The following is a 13,614-nucleotide window of genomic DNA, read 5'->3' as shown; positions in this document are numbered from 1 at the left end:
GGTAAATCCCATCCTCACAGCCTCCAAGTTATCACGCACTTCAGCAAGGGCACAAACCAGGGAGCTTGACATTAAGGAACCTGTATGATTTCTTAGACTCTGTGTATCCCAAATATGCAATTTTCATAATAACCTATCCATTTCCTAGTATGAATTTAGTGTTCTTTTTCTTATTAACAGTAAGACAGGAAGAAGGAATTGAGGGTACACTATATAGAGTTCAGTTTAGGGATGAGATTAAGGAGGGCTCAAAGAACTCTAAGAATTATAGCAGATGATGACAATTTAAATAAAGCCTGGAAGCACCTTAGGTCCACAGTGTCTATGGTAAGGAACACAGGAGAGCGTGGGAAGCCAGCTTCGGTGTACAGTGGGTCCTCAGAGTTCAAACAGTAGGAAGATATTTGGGGAACCCCAATACTTGAAAGCAAATGTCTTTGGTGATGGGTTACGTACACATCATAGTTTTAGAGTTGTCCAAAGGTGGTAAGATGTTCCTTGATTCGTAAGTTAACCCAGTCATGTTACTTGTGCTAAAAGAAGTTTTGATATTTGGAACATCTGGATTTAATAGCTGAAAACATAAGGATAGATAAAAATGAGAAGAAAAATCCATGGCTTCAGACTCTGATAATGGACTGAGCTAAAGGTAGGAGATACGAATGAGAAAACAAAGGCATCTGGAGCAAGTATATTCATTTTCTGTTGATGAATAACAAATTGCCACAAATGTAGTGGCTCAAAATACCCTTGGTTATCTCATAGGTTAGTGGGTCACAAGTGTCAGCAGGCTGCCACCAAGTGTCAGTTGGGATTGCAGTCACATCAGAGGCTTGACTTGGGAAAGATCCATTTCCAAGGCTCTTCAGGTTGTTGGTAAATTCAATTCATCATGGTTGGAGGACCGAGATTCATTTTTTTGCTGGCTGTCAGCCAGGGGCCACTCTCAGCTCCTACAGGTGACCTGTAATGTAGCCCTCTCATAATGTGGCACCTTACTTCTTCAAAGCCAGCAAAGGGATCTTTCCCATTTCATCAGCTAAGGCAGAGTGTTATAATTAATTTAATCACAGAAGTGGCATCCCATCACCCTTGCTTTTCTATTGGTTAGAAGCAAGTTATAGTTCCTGCCTCAACTCAAGGGGAGGGGACATGACTCCCTGGAGGCCTCCTAGTGCGTCTGTCTCACCTACACAAGCAACATCACAGATCTCCAGACAATCATATCTGAGTCACAGGTCACTGTCAGACACGATAGCATGATCTCTGCGTAGACTTACAAATGATGTACAGATTCTAGATGGAACATTCTAAATAGTAAATCCTCCCTCCCCCTCACCACCCTCATACAATCAATCATTAACTGATGTTGATTATACCTTCCTGAAATCTCTCAAATCTGTCCACTTTCTCTTTAAAACGCTAGCCATTGTGTCAAGGTGACTGTCATCCCCTGCTGGAACTGCTGGAACGGCCTCCTGATCGGTCTCCCTGTCCCTCTGCCTCTGACCCGTTTCCCTTTATAATCTGTTCTTCTCAGGGAAGCCAGAGTAGCTTTTCTAAAATATAAATGCAATAACATTGCTCACTGATTAGAGCTCTTTACTAGATGGCCTCACATGTAGGTTAAGTTACAAACCTCTAAACATGACCTAGCTTTTGTGTACCTTTCAAGCTCCCCTTAAAATCCATGCCATGATCCAGCCAAGTTAACTATTTCTTTGTTTCTTCAAAATGTTGTATTTTCTCTTGCCTCCACTCTTACTGTGTTGTGTCTTCTGCCTGAAATGTACCCTTTTCCCCTCCCCAAACAATCCTAACTTGGCTAATCCATACTCATCTTCAACCTGTGATCTCTGATCCCCCAAGCCTCACTTAAATGTGGCTTCTGTATTTTGCCATCAGACTATGTACTTCCCTCTTTGCAGCACTCATTGCTTTGTCAGAATTTATCTGGCTTATTAGCTGCTAAATCCCTGAGACTAACACAGTGATTCAACCTAGTGGCTGCTGAGTAGCTGCTGAATGGACAAATACCAAGTTTTATTGTAAACAGTGATTTTGCCACTGTCCCAGACACCTTACACTCATTTATCTTTCAGTACTGAAAAGTATAGAGAGATAACTAAATACCATCTATACAACAGCTTTTCTTTGGAGATAATTTTGATTTACAAAAGAGTTGCAAAAAGAGTGCAGAGAGTTCTATCGACTACATTCATGTAAAGTTAGTATCTTACATAACCACAGTGATCAAAACTAGGCAACTAACATCGGTACAATACTGCTAACTGAATATAGATCTGGTTTGGGTTTCACCAGGTTTTCCAATAATGTCCTTTTCTCTCTCCCAGGATACAATTCAGGGTCCCATGTTGTATGTGGCTGTTGTATCCCCTTCATGTCCTCCAATCTAGGACAGTTCCTCAGTCTTTCCTTGTCTTTCTCAATCTTGACACTATTTTGTATAACGTCCTCAGTTTGGGGCTTACCTAATGTCATTCCATGATTAGATGGAGGTTATGCATCATTGGAAAGAATGCCACTGAGGAGATGTATTCTTCTCAGTGTATCTTATCACCATGGAGATGCACCTTCTTCCTAATGATGCTGACCTTCAGTACTTGGTTAAGGTGTCATCTGCCGGCTTTCTTCCCTGGAAAGTTACTATTTTCCCTTTATAATTAATAAATGCTTATTTTAGGGGAGAAACATTGAGATTATATGAACATCCTGTTTCTGCTTAAACTTTCACTCACTAAATCCATTGATGGCTGCCGGCAGCAGTTATTACTGTGGTGTTCTAATGTTCTATTTCTCTTGTTCATCCTAAACTTATTAATTGCAATAATTTTGTAAGGACAATTTGTCATTTCTTCCCCTTCTATTTATTCAGTTATTTGTTTATTATCAGAATGCACTCAAGGATACCCATTTTTCCCCTTGGTATATCATTACTACTTACTGGGTTTATGTTCATATTTATTTTGCTCAAAGTGTTCCAACTCTGGCCATCGGGGGCCCTTTCTGCAAGGTGGGTGTGTTGCTATCCCCTCTCACTTTTCAGCATTTTTCACTTTCTGGCACTGCAAGATGCTCCAAGCTCATCTTTCATTGCCTGCCCCAGCCCTGGAGCCACTTCTCCAAGGAATTCTGGTTCATCTCATTAGAGAATTATACCTGCCTCTCTGAACACTATGAGAGCCTTAACCCCACACCAATTACCACTCCCCACCCTGGAGTCCTCTCTTCTGTTTCCCTCAAAGATAAACAAAATGGCAGCTTTAGAAACTTATGTGCATCTGTGTCATAATGGTGGACATATGGCAATACAGTATGGCAGAAACTTAGAGCTGGGAGACAGTCCTGGTCCTCTGGCATTTTGACTCTGGGTCTGGTTTAGATAGAAAAGATATCATAAGTAAGAGAAATTATAAATATCATTGCAAATGAGAGAAATCTGCCTATGAATACTTAGCTATTATTTCCCCTGCATGCGTTCTCATGTTCCAAAATTTCAATGGTAGGCAAACGATTCAGGTTATTATTATACTATAAAAGGAGTGACTCAGTGAAAAGAGGCTTGCTTCTTTTCATTCTGCCCTTTCCCACCCCTCCCCATGAAAGGATTTGAATCTGAGATTTCACTTTGCCAGCAGGAAAAAAAGTAAGTACCTTTACCAGAACAATCAAAACAGTGACTCACAAACTCTGTGCAAGGACTTAAGATTATTTGCCTGTTTTGAGAACCTTGGGGGGATTATGCTAAATCATATGCTGAGGGAAAGGGTGTGCAGCTGGGGGACGTCTAAACTTGCATGACACATATTCACAGGACCCAGGCTGGACTCGCTAACAAATACTGACTTCTTTCAACAGCACATTCCAGGCCTGCTGTTCAGGGAACAAGGGCAAAAGACATTTAAGTATGATCATAAATGATCATTCAGAAGTCACTGGAAACTGATCTCTTGAAGCATTCTTTTCCTGCTTTCTCACATGTTGTCTGCTGCTTCCAGTTCTCAAAATATATACGTTCTCCTTTTGGAACCTATGCTTTTGGAAATAGGTTTTATTAGACTGATTTTGTAAAGAAAAAAAAGAACAAGACTGATCTCTTGAAAAAGGTTGGTGTTCAGTGAAATCTGTACTAGGCATGCTTTTCTCTATTACTAGAATTCCATTATCACAGATTCACACACTGTGAATGTTTAAACGCCTGGAGCCCATCTCTTCAAGGAACACTTAACATGATGCTCAGTTCAAAGTGGTCAAGGAGGGACTTCTATTCTGCTTTATCGGAAAAAGCAATTCTATTGACAACAGCAGGGTCTCTGGTCTTGTCCATTCTTCACCCTCTGGTTACTGTTGTGGGATACTGGGTTGATTGTCTGACCAAAGAGAATTTGTTGAAATTCACAGAGAAAATCTTGCTGGTGGTGTTAGATTCTCCAGGTACAATATCCACAACCATCTCAAAATCCACTACCTATGCAAGACCAATTTTTGGGTTGACAGATAGCCTGTGGTTAAGTTACGCCAAGGATTCAGCCCTTTCTTTTCATTGAAAGTTGAGAAAGTTTTTGTTTGGATTTTTTAAAAAGTCTGTGTATATTATCTCCCAGCATACACTTTGTAGAAAGGTTCAATGTACTACCCAGAAAGTTAGTTCATTAAATTAATGCTTGCAGTGTGACTTGAGTCAAGCCCTTCTGAACATCGTTATAGTGATGGCTAATGAACAAATAACCGCTGAAATAGAAAAATTCTAACTAGCCACCTAGAGATGGCAGCAAAATTGAAGAGATTCCCACAGTGCCTTGAGGGTGCTGCTCTGGGTAAGGTCAGATATGGCTGAGGGTGAGCCTAGGTGGCAGGAAGAGGATAAGATGCAATCTTTACAGGACAACCTCACCTTCCCTGCTCGCCCTGCACACAGGTGGCATTGCCTCAAAGGCTGAGCGTGCCTCATTAACAGAGAGAGGTCATTATTAATCCCTCAGTCTCTTCTGCCCACTCATTTTCTTCCTGCTAAGTAGGTGGCCTTCTCCCTGCCCCACAGATGATTGTGTGTCCTGGTTCTGCAGGTACCCATGGAAAATCTCCTCTTACCTTGTTAATGCACAGAAACTTGGCTGTGTGTGTGTATGTTTAACCTGTTGGTTTAGTTAATTACTCACATCCATCAGCATTTATTTGTCTCAAGTTGAACTGAGGTCAAAAGAAAATCAGGAAGGTATGAGGAAATGAGTGTCAGCTGCCATATGGCACTAAAATAAGGCAAACAGATACCTAGAAGGTGAATCACTGACGATAGAGACAATGTTAATGCATCCTCCTCCTCCCCAGAGGCTCACAGCTCCAGTTCCCATCCTGTGCTCATGCTCCCCAAATCATGGTTTAAATTGGATGCATGAACATCTTACAGTGAAGAGTTACTCAGTTGGATGATTTTCTGTTCTGTGTATCTTGAGATATTTACAAGCTGAATGGACAACCATGTGGACGGGACATAGCATCTCCCCATAATGGTCCATGGGCTGCAGCCATGCTCCAATCAAAGCAACTATCAAAGATGAATCTGTGTGACCTTTGACTACCTAAGGAATATGATCCAGTGACCTTTCTCCTCCTTTCAGGATATTTGAAATCTTGGAAAGAGATGGCCATTCCTCCACAAGTTTACATAAATGAGCCCTCTCTAAGTCAATGATTTATAGAGCAGGATTCATATAAAGTCAAATGAGAAAGCAGCCCAGGTGTAGAGAGATAATGTGGGAATGAACACACTGACCATCCCAGGGAAATGGTGTGGATGCAGAGTTTTATTTATTTATGGAAAAAAGAACATTTCATTCTACCCAGGCACAGCTTTTCTGACTGAAGAAATAGCTCTGGCTTCCTGGACAGAGATAATCAACATTATCAGCTTGTACAAGGCTGGCATAAACATGCTAGGAAATGACACCTTGCCTTAATCTTCCTTTGCCCAGAGGAAGTGTTTCTCAGACATGCAATCTCAAGCTTGGACTTCATATTAGCAACTGTGCTTATGTTTAAAGTCCAGATGTACAGGACAGTCAGGTATCCTATGCTTCCAAGCTTGTGGACCTTACACCAAAAAATATACTAAGGGTCAACACAAGTAAGCACATGAGTGAAGGGGAAGCATGTGATGACAGGTGATCAATTAGTTTACCCTAAAAACAGAATGCATACCACCTCTCTTGGAGAAGAAATCATTTTAAAAGACCTTTAGAAGTGGTGATTCCCAATTACTGTCAATGATGCATTCCGAGAAAGGCATTTTGTATATAATTTTACCAGAGAGCAAAGCCTATTCTTACACCTTCATAGCCCACTTTATATTTTGTAAATACTGTGTAATACTTCTTAGTTGCTGCCAGTGAAACAAAACAGTCCTAGGTGAGAATGAGAAGAGAGACAAGAGAGGCCAGGAGTGAGGGACAAAGGTTCTAATCATAAAATAACCAAACCTTCTCACTGTTGGCATCTCAATGGACCACAGGCCTGGTCAGTCACAGAGAAAGGCCTTCAATCTCCTGTAATAACAATAGCTGACATTGACTGACATTGACTAGTTGTCAGACACTGTCCTAAGTATGTTCATGTATTACTCCACTTAATACTTATGATGACAGCAGGGCAGTCTTTTGTTCTCCACATAGTTATTGAGCACCCAAATCTGCCACTGGTCCAAACACACAAAAATGCCTGTATTTTGTAACTTTCATTCTGGTGCAGCCAGGATATGACTCCAAAAAGGCTGGCTACTGGGCTGTCAAATTATTATTAAGACATATCATAATGTTCAATCTCTTTCTGAAGACCGTTCTCAGAAATCACAAGTAGTTAATTGTGACACAATAGGGAGATTGTTACACTCGGTGACATACTACCGGCTTGCCAAGATTGAGCTATTCTTGGTTAGAATAGTATGAGCACAGCCTGAAACTAGGACAGTTAGCATTTGGACTCAGTACACCTGGGTTAAAGTTCTGGCTCTGAACTTGAACTTGAATTTATTATGTATATGCTTTGGGCATGTTATTAAATCTTGCCGATCCTCAGTTTCCTCATCTGAAAAATACAGATCATAAAAAGACCTAGTTCATTGTGTTGTGGTGAGCTATTCAATGAGGTCTTATAAATAAAATACTTTGTATAGTGTCTGGTGTTATATAAACCATTTTTATTATTTGCTATTTATGGGCCCTCACACCTAGAAAGTAGAATATGAGAAGCCAATTTAAGTCATCTTGGGAACGTGAGCCCTACCCCTTATAAATTCCTGATTAAACAGATGGAGGCAGAACAGAGGTTTGTCTGCACTGCGCATGTACATGGGGATGGGCAGTGCAGGAAGAAAGAAGGCCCGGTTGCCCTGCATTAAGCAGGAGCGCCATTTAGCCGAACTCAGATGCTGAGCAACCTGTATCAAGAAGACTGGTGTTTTATCCTGTGTCAGCAGCTTTGCTTCAGTTCAGGCCTCTGCCCTCAGAATGGCCAGGTGGTCTAGGGCCCACAGAGACCAAAGATGCAGAAGGATCACAAATTGCTTTGTCCACAAGGACGTCACCTGGCCTGTGTCTCCACATCAGCTGCTTCAGATCTCTTTACTTTACAACCTCTGGCTCTTTTTTTCTTTGCTCTCCATTTTCCTATCGTCTCTCTGGGTGAGGATGCTTGCATTGATAAATCCCTGTGGTTTGACCTACTGTGAATAGCTTCCTCTGCTATGTATGCAGTTCTCAAAGATACCTCCCCACCTCACCAGGAAGGGTGTAGGACTCAAGTCCACTCAGGCCGTGCCCCACTCACTGGGATACCCTAAACCTGGAAACTGACAAACCATGATTTTTCAGGAGTTTGGTTTTCCCCTTCCCCTTGATCTCCCTTAAGACTGATATGGACTCCTTTCCTGAGTTTTTAGAGGACATTTTGAACTTTAGGGTGAGGGGGCACATCTATGCACAGACTCCGGTACTTTATTCTGGGTAGACCTTACTGATTCTCAGCAGTCTCTTACTGTATGAAGTCAAAGCTTCTAGGAGCTACACTCAATTTTCATGCATAAGAATCCAAATCAGCACCCATTTAGTGCCCTACAACAGCAAAAATTTGCTATCTTACATACCCATAAGTTAGAAGTCTGACACAGTCATCAGGACCTGTCTGGAGGTGCTAGAAGAGAATGTATTTCCCATCCTTCTCTAGCTTTCAGAATCCACCTGTATTTTTTGACTAATGGTCCCCTTCTCCATCCTCAAAGCCAGCACCATTACACCTCTGTGACCATTCCTTCTCAGTCACACCCTCCACCAGCCTCAGACTCTGACCTCAGCCTGGAAAGATTCTTCAGTTTTAGGGAATTGTGGCTGAGGTTGGTCTTATCTGCACAATCTGGGATAACCTCTTCATCTCAAGGTTCATAATCTCCATCACATTTGCAAAGTCCCTTTGCCATGTAAGGTAATTTATTCACAGGTTCCTGAGATTAGGGCATGGACCTCTTTGGGGGTCATGACTCTGTCTATCACATTCCTCTCACTGGTCCATAAAGGGAGTTCCAATTGCAAAAGTATCCGTGCCATCCTGGGATCCTCAATATTCTTAACCCATTCCAGCATCTACTCAAAGTCCCGAGTCTCATGTTATAACTCATTAGCTCAAGTCCCACATCTCATTATCTACCCACATAAATCAGGTACAGGGGAACTCTGGGTGGGAACATAAGGTGGCCTTTTTCCAAAGCAAATGTTTTGAAACAACTTAGTTCTTATTTCTATAGTTTATGCATTTTATAAAGTGTTTCCATTTGGTGATCACATTCTGAGGCCTTTTTACTGAAAAAAGTATGAGTGGCCTGGTTTGGTTTGGTTTGACTTCTGCATGCCCCCCAAGCCTGCTGTGTGCCATCTCAATCTTTCTATTTCTGACGACAACTTTCCACTCCTGGGAAAAGGTAGTCAATGTTTTTCTAGACTAGTGTTTACCACAAATGGAGGAAGAAGCTAAACATGAGAGTAAGTTAAGCCCATTATTAGTATCTCCAAAGTTTCCATGTTTAGAATCTAGAAAACTCTATTATTCATAGATGATTTAAGTTCTGATTTTCTGGAATAGTACTCTTGGCCAGTATATACATGCACACACATACACACACACATACGCACATGCACATACGCACACATACAAACATTCATCAAATAGCTGTAGAGATTTGAAAATTATCTAATTTAATCAAATGTCTAGTCCAGTATCTTTTTAATGTGGGTCTTGACAAATTCAGTTTTGTTTCTACCTTTATCTATTCATTTTATTAATAGGAACTTGATATTTCTTGACAATTTTTTCTTTTTGTTTGCATTTGTTCCTTAGTCAAATGAAATACTTTCATTGCAATAAAATTACTCTATAGTAAATTTTGGATCATTTAAACCAGCACATTAGAAATAAACATAATAATAGTTTGATGGATATTTGAACTCGGCACAAAGCGCCCAGGACTTCAGTAAACTCAGCTAAGCAGACAAAGGTATTTGGTAGACTACAATGAATGTTCTGTAGGTGGCCAACTAAGATTGAAAAGTGTTCCCTTACTAAATGACAATGCTACCTTGCATAAAGATCATTTTAAAATCTTGTTTCATGATACCTTAAATAAACCACATTTACAAAAGTTTGTTTTTTCATGATGGTGAGTTTAAGGAATTTCTTAATTTATACTGAACAAACCTCCTTTTTTACTGAATCTGAAACAATGATCTGAGAAACCTATATACAGTTTCCATTTTGCCACCAATTATTCATCCAAAATAGCATCACCATAATCTAATCAGTTATGAGATCAAAAAACAATCAGTAACAATAAATGATAGTGGTCCCTTGCATTTACAAAAAGCTTCCTAGTCTAATGATATTTACTGACCTAGAAGTCTCCAGCAATAATTAATCATGAATTATTCATAGCAGTTAAAGATCTCTAGTTATCTGATGGGATCCAGTCCTACCCAATCTGCCCTCATAAAATGTTTGAAGCCTTCTAGCATTTTGCCCTGTATAGGGGCCCGATTCTTCCAGCTATTTGGTTCACAAGAACATCTTGTATTCCAGTGAAGAAAAAAACACTGCCTATTGTGATAAATAATGAAGAAAATCTCTGCAATCCAATATTTTTAACACATACCATCATTTACAATTTTTCACTTGACTATATATTTTCCTTAATGTTGACATGTTAGGACTTTCACGTGTTTAAAAAGCTTCTGAGTTTTGCTTTTGGGGCCCTTCCAGGTCAAATTATTAATGTATCCTCCCTTTCCACTGAGGATATTTAACACGTTTCACATTTTTCACATATTAAATGTTAAGCTCTTCCATCCTTCTTGCCATTTCCAGTCTCCTTCCCTAATACCTCCTTCAAATACTGTTGGGCCTCAAAAGCCAAATAAGAGATTTTAGCATGAAATCATAGGCAGAATTTGGAATAGAAACATTATTTTGAAAACCCAGTTGAATAAAAATGTAATATAAGACTGTATGAGATCTCACAGTGTGTTCTGGCTTCTCATTTTTCCCCAGTAATGGATCAAGTGAAATGAAGTACTCCTCATAGATGCAATTAATGCAAATGAATGCCCCAAAGTGACAAGGAAGAGAAGACAAGCAGGGGTGGGGGGTCGGGGGGCGGGGAGAAAACATTTATTGAGCACCTAGACTTGTGTGTGGCATTTTGTTAGAATTTTCAGAGTACTGCGGACAACAAGGCAGGCAAACGGCCCAGGTCTGAACCCTGGCTCTGCAGAAATTCTGTCACTACCTGTCTGACTCTGGGCAAGTGACTTACTTCTCCTCTGGACCTCAAGCTCCTCATCTGTAAAGAAGGGAGATAATAAGGCCAAATTCATAGAGTAGTTGAGATTATTATATGGGTTCCTCTATGTGACATGTCCTGAAACAGTGCTGGCTTATAGTCCATTATTCTGATTGCCAATTACTATTATATCTCATGTGGTTTTGGTGCACAATAGCCCTACTATCAGATGGCTATTATCATCTGCATTTTACTGTAGATGAAATGGGGCTCCCCAACATTAAGCTGACCATGTGCACAGTTAATAAATGGCCTTTTGGACTCCAGACCCGCTTCTCCCACTGAAAGGAAGTGAGGATTGATGAGTCAGCTCTCAGAAGCTCTAATAGGCCCATTCCTGGGTCTGAGTCAGCAAGATCCTAAAAGCTCTTCTCTTTTCCTGATATCACTTAGCTCCTATCCCTTTCTTTTATCACTTTGTTGTCCTTTTCCCCCTCTAATTCCAACATTCATGAGATATGTGACATGATATGGAGAAAACACAATTTTGAAAGATAAGAAATAAAAAGAAGGTTGTTCCATTTCTCACTGTGAAAGTCCCACTGAATTTACAGTATGATAGTCTCCCTGCCTCCCTCAAGGCCTTCTCAAGTATTTCCCACCAATTTTTCTTACTCTCATCCACTCCTGTAGCAGACATGCCCTGAACTAAACTGCTAGAACACTGTCTTGTGTACATCTTAAAATGTTCCATTGCACATTTCTCAATATATACATTTCTGATAAGTTGCCTTTCAATTTCATTTTTTGAAAACTCCTGCAAAACTCTACCCTTCCTTGAAGGCCCTCCTTCTGTGTTCCTCCCAACTTGTCTTTTCAAATAAGCTCAGACTAGAATTGAGTAAAAAAACAGTAATTGTAAGATCTGTGGCTTAGTTGTATCCTGCATCCTACAATTAACATTGTGTCCATGTCAGTTTCCTGGTTTTGATAATGCATTAAGATTCTTCTATAAGGTGCATCTTTAGGGGAAGCTAGGTGAAGGGTACACAAGAACTCTCCATGCTGTTTCTGCAATTCTGAAAATTTTCTTTAAATATGTCAAGATAAAAATGTGTGAAAAATCAATCATTCTGCTCAAACACAAACTACCACTAACTATGAGTCAGACGTGCCCAATAAAACACTTAAATCCCTGAAGACAAAGACAATCACAGAGTTCTTTGGACTTACCCCACAAATGTTATTTTATTGGGCATATGGGAGGAGGATGGAGAGTGTAGAAGAGCTGGGAACATAGGAGGAATTTCATAAATATATGTAAATTAATACATAAGAGGCATAAGAAATCATAGGTTAAGTTTGGGGACTCAAGGATTTAAATGTATGGTTACTGTGCTCTGATTTTACCTCTTTTGGAATACTGCTAGAAAAACAGAATCAAGATATAAAATATTTAAATGGAAAAATAGTCCCAGGCATTGGAACAGATAACCATTACTCATACTACCATGTGTGGCTGAGTCTTCCTTTAAAACATCTAACTCAACATGTGTTGCCAAATGACTAGGAAGCTGGCTCAGCTGTTAAGTTCAGTTGTAATTTATGGGGTTCTTAATGCAAAAAGAAGTCAGATACTTTTCAGGCAAGTAAATATTCATACTTTTTTATTCTTTTTTATTTTTGCCTTCACAACTTAAATTACTGCCCAATGGCATAAAACAAGAGAACTCTTAAAAATATTTTTTAAAACCAGGAAATGCATCATTGAGAAAAAGATTTTATCTTTGTATGCAAAACAGTGGAAACTTATGAACTTTTTCAATCCTGCAGTTCTGTCTACACAACGTTTGCATAAGTTTTATAAAGGCCACTGTCAAAGAGCAATTTAAAATCATTTTTTCCAAATGTGGGGGAAAAACAACTGTTACTTTAATTTGGTTCTACATTAGCCTTAACCTAACTGGATGAAACAGGGTGTTAACAAGTTTAAGCTTATGGGTTCAATTCCTATGTGGTCAATTTGGCTTCTCTCAGTGGAAAAGTTGGTACCATGGTCTTAGAATATATGTTTAATTCCCATACCCTTAATGCCACAGTTTAGCACAACCCACCCTTTCTGTTATTGCCAAACAGCTCAAAGTATCGTCTTAAAATCAAAGCTTAGCCTTTCACAGCTCTTGAGCCCTACCCTTTCTTTTTAAAGAACAACTTACCCTACTATCCTGTGAATGAAAAATTCTTGTCTTGAGGAACCACAGAAAAGCCTCATATTTGCTCCACCCCAGAGAGTGTTATTTGGCTCACGTAGGCTACTCCCATTACACTGTTAGCTTCATGAGGGCAGAGCACAAGTCTGTTCCACTTGTCACTGTATTACCAAGACTCATGACAGTGCCTGGCACTCGGTGTTTTATTACATGCAGTTCTCAAAAAGCTGTATGCTTTTTCAAGATGGAAAACACATTCATTTCAAATGGAAATTCAATACTTAGCCAACATAGCACAGTGGCTCCCAAAAGTGGTCCCCAGATAGCAGCATCCATCTAAGATCCTGTTAGAAATAGAAATTCTCTGGCCCTTCTACAGACCTAGTGAATCAGAATCTCTGGAAATGGGGTCCTGAAACATATATCGCAAGCCCTCGATGTGATTCCAAAGCATGCTCAAGATTGATATGTACTGGTATAACCTAATGAAGAAAAAGCCTTTCCCAAACCCAGCTCTTATTTGCAGCAGCAGTTATGAAGCACATAAATTCATCCATTTGAGAACAA

The 13,614-nt window shown here is 39.9% G+C and overlaps 1 protein-coding gene across 3 annotated transcripts in view; it reads right to left on the bottom strand.

Moving 5' to 3' along the window:
* The window catches only part of RERG (RAS like estrogen regulated growth inhibitor), a 94,375-nt gene that overhangs the window by 67,448 nt on the left and 13,313 nt on the right, over nucleotides 1-13,614 (bottom strand). The gene's annotated exons all lie outside the window — the stretch shown is intronic.

Source organism: Manis javanica, chromosome 15 (genome assembly GCF_040802235.1).
Source record: "Manis javanica isolate MJ-LG chromosome 15, MJ_LKY, whole genome shotgun sequence".
NCBI classification, from domain to species: domain Eukaryota; kingdom Metazoa; phylum Chordata; class Mammalia; order Pholidota; family Manidae; genus Manis; species Manis javanica.
This window is presented reverse-complemented; position numbering and strand designations above follow the sequence as displayed.